General features: G+C 40.1%; 1 protein-coding gene across 4 annotated transcripts in view; it reads left to right on the top strand.

Moving 5' to 3' along the window:
* Window positions 1-23666, top strand: part of RCOR3 (REST corepressor 3) — an 83905-nt gene that overhangs the window by 30567 nt on the left and 29672 nt on the right. The window lies entirely within an intron of this gene.

The raw sequence follows: 23666 nt of genomic DNA on the forward strand, positions 1-23666 counted from the left end.
CCTCAGTTTAAGTTGGTGCCCGGCCGGAGTCGGGTCACCGTTAGCGCAGGGGGAGCTGATTAGCAGCCCCTAAGCTTATTTTATTTTTTTAGGGACAAAGTTTTTTCCATGGACTTTGGACTCTTCAGAGCGGCAGCGTCGGACTGTCCATAGGACGTCTAAGCTGCCGCTCCGTCACCCCGCTGGCGCTGAGACGCCAGTACAGATCTGGGGATCTCAGCGGGACCCCAGAGTCTGTACTAGCCGGACTCTGTGGGCGCCCAGGACTGCTGCCGGATCCACGGGGAGCAGGTAAGGTCGCGGATCACCGCTTGCGGTGATCCGCGCATTTCAAATGCAGTCCTGTGCCTCCGGTCTCAGGGGACAGACCGGAGGCGCCGGCAGTGGCGGCGGGCCCCCCATACCCCGTGTGTCCACTAGACCACCAGGGACTTAACGATCGGTGCAGGGAGCCGGCGTCCCGGGGGTTAATAGCCGGCCAGGGGAGGCAGCCTTCCCTGTTACAGCGGCTCCTCCCCTCAGCTCAGCGCGCCTTTCAGTATCCATAGTCTGGCGTCGCTGAGCTGCTTCCTCCGCGGGCCACGCTTCCTCTGAGGTCTCCAGCGGCCATTTTATCTCTGTGGTGCAGCAGAAATCTCTCAGGATGGCAGTGAGTCCAGTCCCCCTGCGTACCTCACCATCAGGTCAGTGTACACAGCACTGTAGCCTTCCCAGACACTGAATCTGGGCAGTTGAATGCAGTGTAATAGTGCAGTATATTATATGACATGTTTATGTATATATGTGTATATCTGCATTGTATGTGACTTATGCTAGTGCTGACTGTACTTTATTCTCTCACCTGTCAGTGTATATCTATCCCTTTTCTTTATCTGCCCTAATACAGCTGTACTTAGGGTGGTTCTGAGACCTCACATTTATATACTTGTTAATATTTGTGTGGTTTGTCACATACTGTTGCGTGCTGCACGTTGCCATATTTTAGATGGAACTGTGTGTTGCATACGCTGAAAATGGGTCCCTGCAGCTAATTTTTGGCATCAGTCAGGACCAGTATAGCGCTGCTTAATATTTCCGCCAAGATGGGTCAGATATGTCTGACCAGGAGATAGAGCGTTATACTGCACCCATTTTTACTATCCTGCAAGTCATGTGCTGCAGGTGTTAGTGCGGAGGATTTGACTCATAAAGGGTTCTGTATGTGGCGTCATCTGGTGCCGGCCTCTTTCACGACCCCCTTGGGCGGTTTGTTTTCTCGGGATCCTCTCAATTGCGGATCGCCGGGCGGGCCCCATTGTTGTACCTCACTTGGGGTTACTTCACCATACTGCCCTTTTCATCTCAGGGTATCTCGCAGCTTCTTGCTCTCTTCCCCTGTGACACAGACTACCGCTCCCTGCAGGGGTTTTTCGCAGTATATGAATTCCCCCTGGTGCCACAATAGTCTGTCATTCCCCTTGCAGGGATTACCACAACAGCCACCCTGGGTGGATGTCGTTTTCTACGAAACGCTAATTGGCGTGGTTGACGCCCTGTGGTTACTTCCCAGTTGGCTCTGCCGTGAACTGGGTACTGTTCGGGGCTCTTTCCCTCTTACACGGGGGGAAGCCTATTTCAGGTATTATTATCCCTGCTTTAGGGCTGGTAGCAGGTCCATTCTGGTTAGAGTGAATGTTGACCTGCACCTGTATCATACACCCTCAGTATTGCGTGCCTTCGGGTTCCCTGTTGCTGACTAGCGGGTGGATCGCATAGCGGGACTCTGGCTGTTGCCAGATAGGAGGTGTTACAACAGTGTTTGGCCTCCTGTCCCAAATTCCCTGAGGGTCATCACGAGCCCCTCCTGGGGGGGATGGGCGTGTTACTCGTCTGATTACAGACGTTACTACGCCTCCCATTCCTGCGTGGTCGGATTCTTCGGATCCGTAGGTGGTAACTCTGCCTGAAATCAGTATACTTGCTTTCAGGAGTTGTTATCCATCCTACCATGGCTATAGCATGGTTGGTTAATACTATTGCATATTGGGTTGATGCATTTGTAACGTTTTTTCCCCTCCAACACGTCGGGGGTTCAAATGTATTTGGTCGCTCACGTAATATATGCTGTTGTCATAGGTGGAAATGCCTATATTGGATACCAGTCTCCTAACTTTCAGAGTTCCGGCTGCGACTGTATCCTCCGTAATAACCTATGGCTGCGCTCTGGGAATGCAGATACCATCTTTAGGGTTGATATTGTTTGGTCCTGACCTTGACAAGATTGTAGTAACATTGGCAGTATTACTAACGACAAGTTTACCGCTTTCAGCTATGCCCACTACAAGGCCTCAGACTAAGTCTGTTAAGTCTTTTTTGTCCTCTGGGTCAGCCTAAAGGTCTGTTTCTTCGTAGACTGTCGGCATCTACAAGGGCCGACATATCCAGTACCGAGCAGGCCTGGACTGCCAGCCGATCCTGCTTCTGAACCTACGGATATCTCTTCAGCCTGACGGGACAGGCCTACAACTGGGAGATACCGATTTTCTCAGTTCGCCCGGTATTAGTGTCAAGTTGCCGCGGCTACGTGGGTAGGAGGGTACGCCCTCTTTACAAGGGCCTTACAGATCCAGAAAGCTATGCAGTTGTTGCGGTAAGCGGAGCTAATTAGGCCATCCCCACTATCTCAGTGAGGGACTGGTTGTTCTGCTTTCTTTCTGGTGCGGTGGCTGAATGGTCCTCTTTGGCCTATTCTCTGTCTCAATTCCCTGAACCAGTTCCTAAAGCTACCTGGGCTCAGGAGGAAATCCCTATGCTCCATCATACGATGTTTGGAACCTGGGGACTTTATGGTATCACTGGATATACAGGACGCGTGCCTACGGGTACTTACAGAGACCTTTCCTCAGCATGGGCTGAGGTTTGCTGTATCACAGCAACACTTACAATTTTTCGGGCTCTGCCTGTTGGGACTGTCCTCAGCCCCACAGGGGTTTACCAGCGTTTTGGATTTTCTGACAGTTCTTCTGTTCAGTATATCCCAATGCTCCTGTACCTGGACGGCCTCCTGCTCTTAGCGGGATCACCGGGGTACTTTACGGCCAGGTCAGGATGACTGTGGCTTCTTCAGGGTGCAGACGTTTAATCAACGGGGAAAAAGTCCTCCCTGCATCCCTCTCTGGGTATTCTTCATCTAGGATCCCTGCTGGATTCTCAGAATCTGAGAATTCTTCTGGCGTAAGACGGAATCTCCTCTCTTCCATTAGGAGTACATGGTTGTCTGCGCAGTCGACAGATGTCTTTACACTCTGGGATGCATGGTGGAATGGGCTCAGTTCCATTCCAGGCCTTTCCATAATTGGCTCATCTCCAGATGGAATGAGTTTTTTCTGTCGGATAACTGTTCAAACGATGATGCTCTCTCCGGAGGCAAGTCGGTCCCTGTCCGGGTGGCTATGGCCATCTCGTCCAGGGTTTTCTTTGCTATGGACAGTGTCTGGATCGAATCCTTTTCAGTGCAGTTGGACGTCTGTCGATTCCACCCTGTCAATTAACTTACTCTGGCATAACTCTTGTTTCCCGGTGAACCTGAAAAGGTTCAGTCCGACAGGGTCAGGACAGTGGCTTCCTTTTTAGCAACACTGTTCGTTGGGTGGCAATGACAGGTATGTCACATATTCGGACATAGTCCGAGGGTCTCCTCCCGACCATCTCGGCAGCGTTCATTTCAGGAGCTCTCCATTGGGAAGCGGGAGTCCTCAGCCGTCACGACGTGCATCCCGGGGACTAGTCTCTTCCCCAAGAGAGGTTTCATCTCCTGGTGAGCAGGGGGGGCCCCCCTGAGGTGACCCTCATGGCCTTCTGACTTTATCACACTATGGTGTTACAGTTCAGCTTTGGGGATTCTGAAGCAACCTTCAGCGACTCTTTGTCGGTGAAGTGGTCCTTCCACTTTGTGTACCTGTGTTCTCCGGTCTCCCTTCTTCCTCAAGGTCTTTGGAAGTGTTTTCAATCGAGACGGAGATGCTTTCCTGCTGGTGGCTCCTGATTGCCCCAGATGTCAGGGGTACTTGGATCTTCGGAGTCTCTACATCGATACTCCATCCCTGATGCTTCACTGCCCGGACCTGTTGTCTCAGGGTCTTTGGTTTTGCCTTGGACCTGGGTCGTTTGTCTTTGACTGTGTCCTTACAGTGGTCTTACGGCTTCCCTGGCTTTGTCATCGTTGGAATGATTAGAGCACATGGATCAGCTTTTGCTGGGACCTACCACAAACTGTGGCAGCCATAAATCTTATGGTATTGTACCTGTCGATACAATCCTCCGGTGTCCAGGATTTCCAGATATTCTGGCATTCCTTCCGGCTGGCTTGGGTTTCACACTTGGCCTGGTCTTCCTGACAGTGCGGATCTCTACACTGTCAGTATGGTTAAGATATGGAATTGCTCCACTCTGGTATCCAGTTCATCCTTTGGAGTGTTTTCTTGATTATGCCTCCATTTGTCCTCCCTAGGGACTCCTGGGGAGTAAGTAGTGGTTCTTCGTTACCTCCGGGGACAGTCAATGGAACCGCTGGTTGTGATAGCCATTACATGGTCTATTGCTTAGGCTCTCTCTTTCTCTCAGGGTGTTTATATCAACCAGGAGAGTGTCTGAATTGGGAGCGTTCTCATGTGGCTCCCTCTTCTGGAGGGCATCATGTCAGGGTGGGAGTTGCTCTCGCCCTGTGTTGCTTCTTAGTGGTTTTCAGGTTCCATATTGTTCTGGAACTTATGGTACGGCCATTCTGTCCCCAGTCCTCTCGGCTGGTGTGGCCTCATTGACTGTGGTCTGGCCTCTTTGGATTTTTGTGATCCGTTCAGGTTCCTTACGGAAATCGGACTCCTTATTGGTGGTCTGAGATTTCTGGTTTTCACAGGAAAGGATGGCCGGCCTATAACCAAATGTTGGCTGGATGGCCTCGTAGGTCTTCCTCAGGGGCCTACCCATGGGTAGGCCTTCCTGTTGTTGATGCTTGTTTTTTCTCGGGCCATGTGTGCGGCTCGCTGTGGCGCCTCGGCTGTTTTACCTTACTAGGTGGCCACGTGGTCTTCTGTCCACACCTTTTTAAGGTTCTAGGCATTGGTTTCCTTTGCCTCTCAGGATGCTTCCTTTTTGGCGACGGATTCTCCTCTCAGCACAGGAGCGTCCCCACCCTTGGTTGAACTGCTTTGGGACATCCCCAAGGTCAACCCTGTGGACCCCCTATGGACCCTGAAGTAGAAAACAAGAGATATGGTAAGAACTTACCTTTGTTATCTCTGTTTCTACGAAGTCCATAGGGTCCACAGGGCGCCCGCCCTGACGCACCTGGCTTCATATGGGCTGTGTGGCTGGTCACCGGTTTTCCGTCTCCCATTTCGGTGAGTATGGTTATTGAGTGTTCCAGTTTTCTCTCTCTTTTTCTCTCCTCCTCCGGCCTTTGGCTACTTACAAACTGAGGTGCCTCTGGCTTGGGGGTGGGGTTATAGGGAGAGTGGACCCAGTGCATCCTGGGAGCTAAAAGCTTTAACTGCGTGGTGCCCGGATTTGGTTCCCAACCTATACCCAAGGTCAACCCTGTGGACCCTATGGACTTCGTAGAAACAGAGATAACAAAGGTAAGTTCTTACCATATCTCTTGTTATTTAATCCTCCTGGTGTAAGGGTGCCCAGTTTGAAAGTCCATTGGCTTTCCCGTCTAAGTAGTTCCTTTGTAAGGTCACCACCTCTTATGCCAAGTTTGACTTCCTCTAACCCAAAGGCTTTGAAATATTTTAAATTTCCTTTATGGGTATGATCGAAGTGCCTGGCCACTGACGTGAGTTTCTTCATTCTCAAAGAGTCCTGATGGGCATTTCTAATAGTGCCAATGTGTTCCAGGATCCTTTCTTTGAGCATCCTCGTTGTCATACCCACATATCTCATACCACATTCACAAGTAATGCAATAGACCACTCCTTTGGTTCTACGGTTGATATAGTTCTTAATTGATGTGACTTGGTCATATTTATCGCTTACTTGTTTCTTTTTAATCATGTGGGGACAGGCCTTACATGATCCACAAGGGTATGAGCCTTCCATTGGAGGTGGTACGTCTATAGTGGCTTTGGGTGAGGTTATCCCGTAGGTTCTGAGATCGTCTCCAGCTCATCGAGACATTGTCACCTAGGTTAGATGATAAATCCTTATCCAGATGTAGAATATGCCAATGTTTCTGGATAACGTTCTTTATCGTTTTCCATTCATGACAAAAGTCTCCCACAAATCGAATAGTGGGCCTGATTCAGAGCCGGACGCTCTGACCAGAGCGCTCGCTCTGAATCAGGGCCCTCCTACTTAAAAATGGAGTGGCCTCTTGGACGCTCGCATAGCTGTGAGTGTTATGCGAGCGTCCATGATGGTCGCGCTGGTCTAGACCATCGCGACCATCGGGCTTGCGACGCGACCCTGCGGTAGGGTCTCGGTGACCGCAAGCCCTGGAGTGATTTTGGCTCTATCAGAGCCAAAATCACTCCCAGTGATGTCAATGGGGCGGACCCAGACGCCTCCGTCTGGCAGCCACGCCCCCGGCACGCCCGCCAAAGGGGGCGTGCTGTCACTCACCATCGACAGCATGCCCCCTTTGATGCGAGACCTGGAGCGACAGCTTGGCTGTCGCTATCCGGATCTCGCACATGCGCACGACGGAGCTCCCTCCGTCATGCGCATGCGCATTTGGGTACCATCGACCCGCTTGCGAGCATCCTGCGCTCGCGAGCGGGTCTGAATGAGACCCAGTATCCTTTGTACCTATTCCAATTTTATATTTATCTGTGAAGATAAGATCTTCTCTGTTGGTTCTCAAGGTATATCTCAGTGCCTTTTTGATAGACCTATTGCTGTATCCTCTTTCCTTGAGTCTAGATGACAAAGCTACACTTTGTTGTTTAAAAGTTTGAGGATCAGAGCAGTTCCTATGAAGGCGGAGGAATTCACCTTTGGGGATGTTTTCCACAGTTGGTGGAAAATGTGAACTAGTTTGATGCAATACACATCGTTAACTAGCCTTGATCCTTTTGGATTGCCTAACTGATATATATCGGCAAATAATCTTTTTGAGTATCCTTTTCATCTTGTGACTTAACTGCATTTAATTATCCCTTATACTGCATCTTATTTCATTTTTCGCACTCTCTCATCAGCCGACCGGCCCCGCCTGTCCTGCAATATCCTTGATATCAGGATAGCCAGGGTTTGCGCACACTGGCAGCAGAAGTGCTCATATCCCTTCCTTCCTACCAGCTGCCAACCCCACTCTCTCATCCCATGTCCCCTGTTTCATACAAGACTCGGTGACAGCAGAAGTGGGGTAGTCAGGATCTGGGCACCTCTCCTTTACTATTGTGATACTTATGACACGGTATACCCACTGATTTTTTACGTTCAGATATTTATTCTGACATTGTTATATCTAACCCATTTCATGCTCCATAGGTGACAATTCTGCTGCTACCACTTTATCCTAATAAGTGGGACTGATATATTTCAATTTCTTATCACATGTCTATTTATTTTGGAACATCAACGTATGCTATTCTACTAAATGCTTCTTCCCACAGGCATTAGGATATGACGTGTGTATCTATATAAATTGTATTGTCCTAAGGGGGTGCATTGAGGGATCCTCTGAGCAGGAAGGCATTTTATGCTTGTATTTGTCTACATTATATGTGTCAATCATTGTTCTGGAGACTTTTCTGACTTATACTAATTTATGGTTATATTTATCTACGTATATCTGAAGTACCTTTTATGAACAGATTGACTTTTACCTACTAATATTCGCCATCATCCAGAATATCTAACTTTATGAGTATAAATCTCTCATAAGTTTCCTTTTTTGGCATATATTTGTCTATAACTACAGATATTATATGTATGTTGTATGTCAACTTTATATACTATATGTTGTATGTCAACCTTATATTTTAGAAATATAACTATTAAAAGTTAAATTTAAAATTTTCAATTATATTTTGAGTGCCTCCAACAAAGAGTCTTCTTTTTCTTCTTTTTCCATATATCCTTCCCGTTAGTGCCTAAACCTAAGTCTCCCCCCTACTTGCCTAAACCTAACCCCCTCCAGTGGTGCCTAACCTCACCCCCGCAGTTAACGCTAAGGACGCCCCGGACTTGCCATGTTTGGGCTGGCATTCCGGCGTCTGCATTTTGATGCCTATCTTAAGTCCCTTGTCGGGATTCCCCTGTCAGTATTGAGACCGGCGGCCTCATAACTACATCCCTTTAGGTGAATACTTGCCAAGCTATCCCTGTGGGACTGGGCCCGTCTCATTATTAGACTCTGCCTCCTTGTGGCATAATGCTGCAAATAGAAGGCTAGTAAAGAGGGGGCGTGGCCAAGATGATGCCATTTTCTCCCAGTTCCCTAAGATGTGGGAGGGTGTTTTTCTCTTCTGGGAGTTGGTGGGACTTCCGAAATATTCAGGAGTTCCCCGAACAATTTGGTAGAATAGGAAAATATGGTTAGTGATGATGACCTCATTTAAAATATATGTCAACAAATAAATGAATCAAAGTGATCGCAAAATACGATCTATAGCGCGTTTTTAAGCGGTACAGGTATTGAGGGACTCCATTTTTAAAAATGAGTGGGTCCCGCAGGATGCGCTGTCACTGACCTGTGCTCGCCTCTGCAGTCAATAACAGATTTCATTGTCTCCCCAATCAATCACAGCCGGCAGGGCTTGTCCAATCGCCGCCCCAATGGCGGCTGCATTGTAATCGGCCGGCCCTTCAGTGTCACGTTAGTCAGGGCCGGTGCAAGGGCCGTTCCATTGCAGCTGCCACTGGGACCTTGACTTGTGCTGAATCCCAGCCGCCGGCAACAACACCTGGGTCCAGAGCAGGTGACACTGTCAGTGCACCACAGCCCAGCACACCCTGCCTCCTTCTGACCCGCAGCTTCCAGTTCCTCTGTCTGGCTGCGGCATTTGCGCCCTTCCTCCCATTATGTGATGACTTCCTGGCTAGTAGAATCATTCCGTGTCAAATCAACACACTGATTTTACCTCACCAGCTCAGATTTTGTTAAAATTTGGTAAATGGAGAGTATATATGTAGTCTAAGAAAAACACAAAATATTATTTAAATATATCATGCAGTTTCCAAAAATCTGTCAAAAACGCACAACCAGCATATTTTCAAATCGCCATAGCAGCTCTCCTAATTAAGCTAGAGGTGGAAGTGGTGTCATTTTACAGTTTTTTTATGCCCTTTCCTAAGATATACAACACAATAGGCTTTGTGAGGAAAACTTTCCAAATTCAAACAGAAATTTTGGATCATGATTAACTCAAAAAGTGCGTCGTAAAAAATTCTGGAAATAGTTACTACTAATGTTAAATGTTTGTCAAATTTTAAAGTGGGAGGATAATTCATAGTTAAAAATAATTTTAGACAGGAGGAGGCACTACGTTTGAAAAAATCAGGGCCTACTTTTGAATCCAAATATATGATGGAACAACTAAAATTAGCCCAACACTCAATATTTGAATTAAATGTACGGTAAATTCTCTTACTTTTTGTCAATATCTACATGTGAGAATATATAATAGATATTATATATTCTCACATGTTGAGATTGTCAAAACGTAATTAAGAGAATTTACAAAAATTCTAATATTGTAGGCCTATTTATAAAAGTTCCCATATGACTTTATTAACAAAAAACGATGAATAATGCTTGCAAGAAAATACTGATCTTCAATAATGTTAATGCATTGTTTATGAATCATGCTCTTGAATCATTGTTCTCATGAATCAATGGTCAGGAATAATGCTCAGTATTGCAGGACAGTTTGTAGCATGTCTGCGCAAACTGTGCAAGAAAAACTTCACAAACTTGTATTGTCATTATGATGAAAAATTTCAGTTTGAATTTGGGAAAAGTTTTTCCTCACAAAGCCTATTGTTTTAGATCATAAAAAGGGCATAAAAAACACACTCCCACCTCTTTAGCTTAATTAGGAGAGCTGCTATGGCGAAAATATGCTGGTTGTGCGTTTTTGACAGATTTTTAAAAAAACTTTACAGATATATTTTGGAAACGGCATGAGATATTTAAATAAAATGTTGTATTTTTCTTAGACTATATACTCTCCATATACCAAATATGAACAAAATCTGAGCTGGTGAGGTAAAAATTTTAACAAAAAGTGTGTTTATTTGACACGGAATGACATTCTAGCATGAGGGCCTCTCTCCACAGTCCATGGGACATCACTCAAACAGTTACCCCCCTCCTTGCCCCCCCCCAATACTGCCCCAGCTGTTATCTATCCTTCCTTACCCCGTCCCTACCCCCAGTACTGCCTGCCGTTAACCCCCTCGCCTCCAGTACTGCCCTTGCTGTTATTTGCCCTTACCCCCACTCTACCACCAGTACTGCCTGCCACTAACCTGCTTCTTGCCCCCAGTACTGCCCTAGCTGCTATCTACCCTTACCCCCTATCTACCCCCAGTACTGCCTGCCCTTAATCCCTCCTTGCCCCCAGTGTTGTCTTAAGTGCTTCCTGCACTTTCCCCCTTCCTGCACTTTCCCCCCAATATTTTAAAGTGAGGGGTCTCTGGGACCCACAAATTTTTGCACTCGTAAGGCTAAAAGAAAAATTTAGTTCATTAAAAAAAAGAAATACATTTAACAATAAACTAACTTCCAGCTAAAGGTATCAAATTTCTACTAAAAGGTTCCACTGTACAGTTTTGTGCATATATTTCATTTTATTTGCTTATTTTTGTGTGCATGTGTCTGTGAAGATGTACGTGTCCATTGTGTGCATGCCTCTTCCCAAGTCTCACAGCTGAGTATGCAAGGACCCTTTCCTGGCCTCAAGTTTGTTAATTTCAGGACAAGATAGTTATTACCACATTTCTGCTCAAAGAGTTGTTGACAAACAGCTTTAGTATCTACCTTTTACAAGCGTCATGGATAGTACATGCTGACCTTGTGCCCACAAAGTGCACGCCGACCTAGTGGACATAGATTCTCATGGTCACAGTGCCTTGTCTTTTAATTTTATATAAACTTTATCTTTCTCCTTCATCCTGGTTCATTGGTACCCAACATGGTCATTTTTTTTTTAATTACTTACACATAGTAGCAATTTCATTTGAACACTCCCTGTGCCCACTACCATTCACTGTATTTAGGTCTAAACTTTAGATCAGTCTGCGATGCTCAGCTATCTTCGTATCTGCAAAGATCTGACCATGATTTCAGGATCTGGCTAATTGCACTGAGAAGGAGCCTCCTCATATTACTATTATTGAGAAGGGAAAGGAATTAGTAAAATAAATATATATTTGAAAGTGTAAAACCTCTTTAAATCCTTTTATTTAAACATGTAGTTTTAACCCATATAAATTAACATTACTTCCTTTAAATCATTAAATAAAGGATTTTCTAGAGCTGAGAATTTTAAAATGAGTTGTAACCCAAAAATGTTATTCCCATTTGATTGGGTCGCATGGCAGTCTTTCTACAAAATGTTTGTGTGTTACAGTCTATGAAATAAAAAATGTAGAGAGAGTTTTATTTAATTATTTACGAGTACCTCATTTCCAACAGTTGTACTTTTTGTGAACATACTTAAATAGAACATTTTAAAATGTATGAATATATTTACTAAAGTAAAAAAAATTTTTTTTTTCATGTGACCATTATTAATGATAACATTGAAAATCTCCAAGCCAGACTGCTGGTAGTTACTGAGTGTACAACCAGTGCTATTTTTCAGCAGGAACTCCGTTCCTGAACCTCTAATTAACTACGACGTAATGTCCTGGGCCAAAATGCATTTTCCATGAGATAAGTTTATTTTAAAGTCCTATTTTCTAAATAATATATATATTTGTTTTTCTATAGCTCCACCCCCCAGTAGCAACACTCACAGTTCCTGGACCTATTTTTCCAGAAAAAATAGCCCTACGTACAACATGGCTTTCTTCAAAACATTTTAATAGGCAGCTATTGGTCTCAGGTATTATGGAATCAAACACCAGAAACTACCTACATAGAATTATAAACATATATAAAAATAAAGTTTGCTACATAGTCTTGGATCCTTAGGATATTCCAGTCATTGAAGATTTTGGTGATATTGAGTTGGACAATAGAGATCTAAAAATAACAGCCATTGCTGATAACCTCATAACCTGCAGTGTAATCACTGTAGTAACCTGGTGCTTGTTTGTACTTACATTACAAATCAGTGCTTGCTGCAAGTAATACGGGTTTGGTTAGAACCCTAAAGATCACAATCAATGGAAAAATCAATGAAACAAAGTTTACTGCGCTAAGCACTGTAAATAACACGGTATAATATATATTTATTATATATATCACATGTCAATCAATAATAAACCTATATCAATTAAAAACAATAAATTAAAAATCAAATAAAAAAAAAATATGAAAAAAATCTTTCCTAAATTCTTAATGTACCTGTTCAAATTTGTTTCATACCTGGATGACAACAGAACAGGTACATTAAGAATTTAGGAAAGATAATCATTTTTATTAAGCAGGAAACTGGCAGGCTCTTCCAGCTATGCATTTCATCCAATACATTTCTAATAAGCTGTTATATTTACATAGTAATTTGTGCTATTTTTTTTAAACTTGTACCCCCAGCCATGTTAAGGACAACTTCATAGTGTTGTACCAGTTTGATTTGGTGTTAAAGCTGTACATTTCTCTTGGTTCACTGCAAAGCCCGAGCATTCTTTTATTTATCCAGAATCCAAGAGAGGGAATTGCTGCAAGTAATACGGGTTTAGTTAGAACCCTAGAGATCACAATCTCTGCTGGAAAAAAAATCAATGAAACAAAGTTTACTGCGCTAAGCACTGTAAACAACACGGTGTGTGTATATGTGTATATATATATATATATATATATATATATATAAAAAACACATAGGTTTGCTATCTGTTGATAAACTGGAGGCTTAAGTGAAGTATAAAATTTAATATATATCTCGCATGTCAATAATAATAAACCTATATCAATTAAAAACATTAAACGAAAAATCAAATGAAAAATATGTATGAAGTAAGCAGTCAGATGATCAGGAGACTCGCCGGAAGGTTGACTCGAGTTTTGAGAAAGTCTCGGTGATTGACGGGACGAAACGTGTTGACGTCATCCAGGCAGACAAGGTCCCCACACTACCACATATTATGTATTGCACTGCAACCTTCCAGCGAGTCCCGATCATCTGACCGCTTACTTCATACAGCTCACCCGCTCACAGCAGCCTGCAATTCCTCCGGCGGTAGCTCCACACAGCCAGACACAAGCAGAGTCAAGACGGACAATAGCGTGGACACGCTATACAAGGTTTACCAATTTCATTGCATACAAAGTAAGTTGACATACAAGTGAGGATATTATTCTCACACTGGGACGCCAGTAGTGAGGACACGTTCTTATTAGCGGAACTTTGCTGCCAACAATTGTCTGTGGTTTTTATTGACAGTGGAATTGTTGCTAAAATGATACATGAATACACACATAATGTCTTGGGACTCCTGTTCACTTCAGATACATCAGTATCATGCTATCTAAAGTTTCTCAGCGAGCGATGGTCAAACTGCCACTTACTATCCTGTGATTGCAATCCATTTTTCATATTTTTAATTTGATTTTTCATTTATTGTTTTCAATTGATATAGGTTTATTATTGATTGACATGTGATATATATATAATACATTTTATAATTCACTTAAGCCTCCTGTTTATCAACAGATAGCAAACTTATTATATTATACAACCAAAACCAACCTGCGCTATATTAAAAACAGCCGCACATTTCAGTGAGTCCTCTGTTAGTAGGACCAACACATAAATACAAAACAATTACTTCAAGGGCGCTACTACACACTTAATAATACAGATAATCTTTATATTCTTCGTAAATAACAATCCCTTCAGGGTTAATAGGCTCCAGTTAGTTCTGTTTTGTGAATGTAGATAACTTTCGTGTTCGCTTTTTCAGAGCTGATCGGAGAGTTCATATGAAAAAACTTGTTTTAACGTCCTTGAGGTTCTATAAGATACCATCATACCAGAAAAACACCCAAGATAGGCCCAAAGGCCAACATTAATACAATATAAAGCAATCTTTATTAAAAAATTTGCAAATTCAGATAGGTAAATGTATAAATATGTTAATACATCAACATCTTTTATACAGATAAAAATAGATTTTCCACACCTTACAAATGAATGAAGGTTTATAACATAATGTCCACCATTAGTGTAAACCCTACGCGTTTCGTCAAGACTTCATCAGGGGTAGATCTATAAAATACATATATGAATGTATTGGGTGTTTCTGGTACAAGAAACAAAATACACATAAAAAGTTCATATCACGGGTAACGTACCTCGAAATACATATATTTAAGGATATAGTATGACAGTGATCAGAACGTCTCTCGGAATCAATAATTAACCTATTTGGAATTTAAAATATAGATTCCATCAGTTCATAACTGTAACTTATCAACATTCATCTTTCATCAATTTTAAACTTGAGCTACATACCTCACACTTGTTGTATATATTGAGATAAATCAGATCTTTAGATCATCAACATTAGGTTATACAACACCTGTAGATATTAAAAGGTATAAATTCTTAATTATATGTCTCAATAACCTTATACTTTCTCATTATTATCACTAAATTAATAATAGCCCTCTAATAATTACTTATTTTCAAACTTTACACAAATAACATCTGTTGTTTGGATACTTTTGATCTATATCATACATTAATCAAAGCTCCCATAATTTAAAAAATTATTATTTAGTGCAAATAAGCACAATTAAATCACATAAACTCGCTTATAGTGTTTCTCTTAAATTTATCTTAAACAACAAGGCTATATAAATTCTATCACAAAAATAAAATAAAATTCCAACCCAGAACATAACTGGAACATTCCTTTAGTTAATCAATGCACCACTCACTTTTTAGGTCCTTCTTCCTCTCAATCCCACTGCCACAATGAACAACCCTTCACTGTTCATCCTTATAAACCCTTAAAGCTGTGACATCACTTCCTCCCAAATCTTATTGGAGTATGGAACATATATAAAACAACCTCTTTTAAATATGATTCAAATAAACCCAGTTCCCCAAACTAAATAGCAAAACATTTCTACTAGTAGAGCGCTTATCCATTTATAATCTTATTGTACTAAATGGATGTAATAAAGTAAATGACAAATCAATCCCAGCTTCACTTTTGTTTTTGTAGTTCTCTCATAATTGGTTAAACAGAGCTCATGTGATCGTTCATAGCTCTATGTCCGGCTAATATCACCATAGTAACGGAAATAAACAAAGTCGCGTGGTGTGCCCCAAAAATCACTACCCGGCTCGTGGCGATCGGCGTTCTTTCCTGCCTTAGGGCTATCTCTCCCCGATCTATATCCCTACTCCATTGAAGTGGGGAGAACACTTACTCCTTACTAAGATTGTGTTTAAACCGCTTCAGCGGTGACTGAACACTTGGCATCCGTTACCCTGGAAACCGGCGCCATTTTAAATGTCAATCACATGTTGTTTTTTTGCGCATAACGTCCGTATCCTAGAAACCGGCACCATTTTCAATGTTAATCACATGTTATTTTTGCATATAGTAACCTTAGCAATGGGAGTGATCGCATAACTCTTGTATAGACTAAGCTTCTTATCATATGGTGTTGATCACTAACCTTATGGAACGATATAATCCTCCATATTAATATATATTCTTACATATTTTTTCATATTTTTCTGCTTATAAAAATGAAACAATGTCCCATTTTTTTTATTATTTATTCAAGTATAATAGCCACTATATTTAATGATATGTATAACTAAACTCCCGCTCACATTAACTACTATTTATGACCCCTATATATTAAGTTAAACCTTACACCTTTAGACAATCATATATAAACAATAAACAAATTACAAATATTAAGTGATTATATACCTTATTGATAAATATGTGAAACCTCTATATCATATATTATATAGGGTCAATATATTTACTCGATGCTAAGACACCTACCCCATGAATAATACTCCCCATATTAATATTATAACCCATTTAATTATTATTATTTTAACAATAATTTAATAACTATTATTAATATTTAATTATAATTCCACCGTTTTAAATAAACCCCCATATCAAACCCTTATATCAATATTATTATAAACTTAATTATCCAAAAAAATATTCCAATTTTACATTAAATTATCTACATACCATATAATATACATTACATAGCTTACATTACTTGATTTACATACCATACAATATACATTACATAGCTTAATCACCAGATTCATATATATACCTTATAGAAACCAATAACTTTATAAAACAGAAACTATGTTGATCCCTTCATTCAAACCGTTCGGAACGAGGGTATTCAATGTATATATCCCATATGTCTCTCTTTTGGATAATTTTAATTCTCTATTACCCCCTCTTGGATCATCCACTACATGTTCTAAAACCGTGAAGGTTAACCCTTTTGTTTCTGATTTATGTATTTCAGAAAAATGTCTAGGCAGACTATGATTCTTAACATTATTTTTGATGTTACGTAGGTGTTCCTGTATACGTAGTTTCAAACACCTTTTAGTCTTCCCTATATATGCTAACCCGCATTTACAGGTGATTCTATAGACTACAAAATTAGTTAAGCAGGTGACTACTCCTTGCAATGTATATTTCTTCCCATTCTCACTTAAATGTGTAAAGTTAATTTTTTCCATAAATTTACAGCATATACATTTATTACAGGGGTAACATCCAGGTTAATATATTCGCCCCTAGTAGATTGAGATCAACAAAAAATATAGCTGATTGTGATCAAAATAGGAATGAGGGACATTTTCTCGTCAAGAAACCTGGATGTTACCCCTGTAATAAATGTATATGATGTAAATTTATGGAAAAAATTAACTTTACACATTTAAGTGAGAATGGGAAGAAATATACATTGCAAGGAATAGTCACCTGCTTAACTAATTTTGTAGTCTATAGAATCACCTGTGAATTCGGGTTAGCATATATAGGGAAGACTAAAAGGTGTTTGAAACTACGTATACAGGAACACCTACGTAACATCAAAAATAATGTTAAGAATCATAGTCTGCCTAGACATTTTTCTGAAATACATAAATCAGAAACAAAAGGGTTAACCTTTACGGTTTTAGAACATATAGTGGATGATCCAAGAGTGGGTAATAGAGAATTAAAATTATCCAAAAGAGAGACATATTGGATATATACATTGAATACCCTCGTTCCGGAGGGTTTGAATGAAGGGATCGACATAGTTTCTTTTTTATAAAGTTATTGGTTTCTATAAGGTGTATATATATATATGTGTATATATATATATGAATCTGGTGATTAAGCTATGTAATGTATATTGTATGGTATGTAAATCATGTAATGCAAAACTGGAATATTTTTTCGGATAAATAGGTTTATAATAATATTGATATAAGGGTTTGATATGGGGGTTTATTTAAAATGGTGGAATTATAATTCAATTAAATATTAATAATAGTTATTAAATTATTGTTAAAATAATAAATGGGTTATAATATTAATATGGGGAGTATTATTCATGGGGTAGGTGTCTTAGTATCGAGTAAATATATTGACCCTATATAATATATGATATAGAGGTTTCACATGTTTATCAATAAGGTATATAATCACTTAATATTTGTAATTTGTTTATTGTTTATATATGATTGTCTAAAGGTGTAAGGTTTAGCTTAATATATAGGGGTCATTAATAGTAGTTAATGTGAGCGGGAGTTTAGTTATACATATCATTAAATATAGTGGCTATTATAATTGAATAAATAATTAAAAAAATAGGACATTGTTTCTTTTTTATAAGCAGAAAAATATGAAAAAATATGTAAGAATATACATTAATATGGAGGATTATATCGTTCCATAAGGTTAGTGATCAATACATATGATAAGAAGCTTAGTCTATACAAGAGTTATGCGATCACTCCCATTGCTAAGGTTACTATATGCAAAAATAACATGTGATTAACATTGAAAATGGTGCCGGTTTCTAGGATACGGACGTTATGCGCAAGAAAACAACATGTGATTGACATTTAAAATGGCGCTGGTTTCCAGGGTAACGGACGCCAAGTGTTCAGTCACCGCTGAAGCGGTTTAAACACAATCTTAGTAAGGAGTAAGTGTTCTCCCCACTTCAATGGAGTAGGGATATAGATCGGGGAGAGATAGCCCTAAGGCAGGAAAGAACGCCGATCGCCACGAGCCGGGTAGTGATTTTTGGGACACACCACGCGACTTTGTTTATTTCCGTTACTATGGTGATATTAGCCGGACATAAAGCTATGAACGATCACATGAGCTCTGTTTAACCAATTATGAGAGAACTACAAAAACGACGGGGAAGCTGGGATTGATTTGTCATTTACTTTATTACATCCATTTTAGTACAATAAGATTATAAATGGATAAGCGCTCTACTAGTAGAAATGTTTTGCTATTTAGTTTGGGGAACTGGGTTTATTAGAATCATATTTAAAAGAGGTTGTTTTATATATGTTCCATACTCCAATAAGATTTGGGAGGAAGTGATGTCACAGCTTTAAGGGTTTATAAGGATGAACAGTGAAGGGTTGTTCATTGTGGCAGTGGGATTGAGAGGAAGAAGGATCTAAAAAGTGAGTGGTGCATTGATTAACTAAAGGAATGTTCCAGTTATGTTCTGGGTTGGAATTTTATTTTATTTTTGTGATAGAATTTTATAGTCTTGTTGTTTAAGATAAATTTAAGAGAAACACTATAAGTGAGTTTATGTGATTTAATTGTGCTTATTTGCACTAAATAATAATTTTTTAAATTATGGGAGCTTTGATTAATGTATGATATAGATCAAAGTATCCAAACAACAGATGTTATTTGTGTAAAGTTTGAAAATAAGTAATTATTAGAGGGCTATTATTAATTTAGTGATAATAATGAGAAAGTATAAGGTTATTGAGACATATAATTAAGAATTTATACCTTTTAATATCTACAGGTGTTGTATAACCTAATGTTGATGATCTAAAGATCTGATTTATCTCAATATATACAACAAGTGTGAGGTATGTAGTTCAAGTTTAAAATTGATGAAAGATGAATGTTGATAAGTTACAATTATGAACTGATGGAATCTATATTTTAAATTCCAAATAGGTTAATTATTGATTCCGAGAGACGTTCTGATCACTGTCATACTATATCCTTAAATATATGTATTTCAAGGTACGTTACCTGTGATATGAACTTTTTATGTGTATTTTGTTTCTTGTATCAGAAACACCCAATACATTCGTATAAATATGTATTCTATAGATCTACCCCTGATGAAGTCTTGACGTAAGACGAAACGCATAGGATTTACACTAATGGTTGACATTATGTTATAAACCTTCATTCATTTGTAAGGTGTGGAAAATCTATTTTTATCTGTATAAAAGATGTTGATGTATTAACATATTTATACATTTATCTATCTGAATTTGAAATTTTTTTAATAAAGATTGCTTTATATTGTATTAATGTTGGCCTTTGGGCCTATCTTGGGTGTTTTTCTGGTATGAGGGTATCTTATAGAACCTCAAGAAGGACGTTAAAACAAGTTTTTTCATATGAACTCGCTGATCAGCTCTGAAAGCGAGCACGAAAGTTATCTACATTCACAAAACAGAAATAACTGGAGCCTATTAACCCTGAAGGGATTGTTATTTACGAAGAATATAAAGATTGTCTGTATTATTAAATGTGTAGTAGCGCCCTTGAAGTAATTGTTTTGTGTATGTGTGTATATATATATATATATATATATATGTGTGTGTGTGTATATATATATTATATTCCGTGTTATTTACAGTGCTTAGCACAGTAAACTTTGTTTCATTTATTTGTTTTTTCCAGCAGAGATTGTGATCTCTAGGGTTCTAACTAAACCCGTATTATTTGCAGCAATTCCCTCTCTCTGATTCTGGATAAATAAAAGAATGCTCGGGCTTTGCAGTGAACTAAGAGAAATGTACAGCTTTAACACCAAATCAAACTGGCACAACACTATGAAATTGTCCTTAACATGGTTGGGGGTACAAGTTTAAAAAAAAGAGCACAAATTACTATGTAAATATAACAGCTTATTAGAAATGTATTGGATGAAATTAATAGCTGAAAGAGCCTGCCAGGTTTCCTGCTTAATCAAAATGATTATCTTTCCTAAATTCTTAATGTACCTGTTCTGTTGTCATCCAGGGATGAGAAAAATTTGAACGATGAGTTTCGCACATTCATGTTATGCTCCGGGAAAGCTCTACTGAGGGTGACTTTAACTTTCCTAACCTTAAACTTTAGAATTTTGCTAGTATACAGTAGACTATAAAAGACTGGCTGCATTTTACCACCCTATACAGGAATACACATACAGAGCAATTGTTTAGTCGCTGAGATGAACTTATTATTATTCATGATAATCGCAAGTCCGAGATACTGCAATGATCTTTAATAACCCCTTTTTGATGTCTCCATAGACGACTTGGAAAAGTCTGTAAAAAATAAATAAATACTTACAGCCACCATTCATTGTTCTTACCACTTACAGCAAATCCTGAATCTGTAATGGAATGGCCTCCTATTCTTTGAGATCTCGTCATTGGTAGACTTGTCTGGGAAAAATTCCCTGAATAGTAACTGAAATTTAATGGAATTGAAAACTATGGAATCCCTCTACACAAGTGTTTACTGTTTATCAGACCAAATATCGCCACAAAACTTTCTCCCCCTCTGATTGGTTTAATAGTCTATCCAAGCCTCTTATCTGGAGGGAGGGCTATTTCCGAACAGTATAAACCCATCCACCTAACCTTTGCCAACACTATGGTGAAAATTAGGCTTTTTCTATTGGTTGGAAATATTTCCAGGCTTATCCTTAGAGCAAAGGTTACAGACCAGTTCATATGCTGTTCTGCGCTCACTGCCATTTATACAGTATAGGGAGATGATTATCATTGTTTTATCATAGGTCATTTATCTCTCCAGTATTGTTGTCTGAGAGGCTTTAAAGGCACTAGCGCATTTCTAAAATATGACTAGTGAGCTGCATCCTTCTTGCAATGCTTGTGGCGTTTACGGAGACTGGTACAGCTAAATGCCACAAACATATTGTTAAACTATGCCCCCCTGTCTCCAGAGTAGGCAGTAGTACTGGGTGTGCTTGGCCTGTCTGACCAGAGGTAGTAGAAAACTTCTATTAGATTTTTTTTTTTCCTGCCAAAAGTATCATCTTGCAGGCGTAGATCAAGCAACACTCACCTACTATGTGTTCTTTTCTTATTGAGAATATAATAGGTGCAAACCTTTTGCATAACATACCAAAACATTTTTGAGATTTGGTGGAGCTAAAATGAAAAGTTTGCCATGTGTATTGCGGTCACAAGTGCATTGTTGCTTCAGAAATACAACCTGGTATTAGGCGAGGTTCTCCTGGAAGATCTTCCAATCTAATTGGTCTAAAGCGGCCACGCCTGATAGGGGTTAGAGTAAGAGAGAATTTCATATTTTGGGAGCAGCACTAATATTGACTGACGTTACCCATCTATATACTTTGACTTCCTTGTATCCTGGCTGCTGCAATATACTTTGTACATAATGGGTTTTTACAGTTTGATGGCATACTACCAAGCCATCAGATACAGTGAGAGGCATCAACCACACATGGAGCCATGTACACCCTCATGGGGCTGTGACTCGTTATTTTATATTGTCTTTTAATACTTAACTCAGTGGTTCCCAAACTTTTTTGAATCACGGTGCTCTATTGCATCAGCATTGTTTTCACGGCACCCCTAAGCCAAAAGTTTGTTATTGAGAAATTCAGAAAAAGATGTGGTAAAGTGCAGTCAATTGTGCTTACCCGTCATCCTTAGGTTCAGTTATGTGGTGGTGGACAGGTTTGCACTTCTGTTTGTCCACATATTTACATTTAATTGACCATAAATAATTTGATTTGTTGCTGGACCACCAACCTGAGGCACCCCTGCAAGTGTCCCGAGGCGCCCTAGGGTGCAGGTCAGTTTGGGAACCACTGACTTAACTTGTCCTTTGATTATTAATATTGCTGAATTCACTACCGCTAACTCCTCTGCCTTTATGCACCATTCCATGCAACACCTACAACTCAGACCTAATCCTCACAACGTTGTTTATTATCATACATTTGATGTAAATGTTTGTTGTTCCCCGTGATCTCTATAAGCCCAATAAAAAATGTTTAACTATTCTCATATGATTAGACATATTATGTATATACAGAAGCTAGTTGTATAAGGAGAGCCAACCATGACCAAAAGGAGGAGGGAAGTCCCGCCTCACAGAGCTCTCATTAGGGTAGATGTATTAAGCTCTGAAAAGTGATAAAGTGCAGAGTGAAAAACGACCAGCCACTCAGCTCCTAACTGTCATCTTACAGGCTGTGTTTGAAAAATGACAGCAGCTGATTGGTTGGTCGTTTATCACTCTCCACTCTACCACTTTCCAGAGCTTAATACATCTGCCCTATTGTCTGCTAGGGACAGAAGGAGTAGTAGGAGTAAATCCGGCTAGTAGACTTTTGCACCTTGGCAAAGCCATTTTATTGTTGGCGGTGTAGTACAAAAATGTTGCATTGCATAGTTGGATTTGCTGCTTATGCACAGTGGAAGTAGTATGTCGGTTTAGCTAATATTTATGGTAAATAAATAAAGCATTGCATAATTCACTAGGAATTAGTGACATCATTGAGAAAGCTGCTTCTGACACTTGTCAATAAATCGATCTGCATCTGTAGTGAAAACACCATAGTAGCAATTATTTATTATTTTGTTGTAGTCCTAGAAAACCTGAATTATAAATCCTTGACGGTCCTGCCTGCCAGAGTGGGTAGAGCTCAAAAGATTGCCTAAATCTGCTGTAGGAATGTAGTATACTGCTAAATTATTCATGGAAAAAGTTACTTTCTATAAACAAGTCCAATAATGTATGAAATACAAAGAATCTCTTTGGCACAATGTCTTGAGACTTGTAGATTTACAAAAGTCAGAGAACCGCTGGTTACTGCAGGAACGTAACAGTGAATATTTTTATGAACCGTCACTTCACATTAAATAGTAATCATACTAATTAATACACTTAATTGTGACAAGTGTTTAGTATCCTTATGCAGGGCATACACTGCCAGATAAAATGTCTGTCAGACCGACAGACATTTTATCTGGCTGCCTGCCAGCCGCAGATGTCGCCGGCATACACTGTGAGAGAAATCTCACAGTGTATAGCCCGACATCCGCGCTCCGCCCCCGGGGAAGGAGACATTTCCCTGTTCCTATTTAACCCTCGGTCGCCCGCATACACGCTGCAATTATCGCGGCGATCCGCCGATATCGGGCGGATCGTCCCGATAATTGCAGAGTGTATGGCCAGCATTACTGTTTTTAGTTGTAATTGAAATAAAATGGTATAATGCTGACAAGTGGCAGTTGTGTTTG

This window comes from Taudactylus pleione, unplaced genomic scaffold, assembly GCF_031769625.1.
Source record: "Taudactylus pleione unplaced genomic scaffold, aTauple2 ptg000201l, whole genome shotgun sequence".
In the NCBI taxonomy this organism is placed as follows: Eukaryota; Metazoa; Chordata; class Amphibia; order Anura; family Myobatrachidae; genus Taudactylus; species Taudactylus pleione.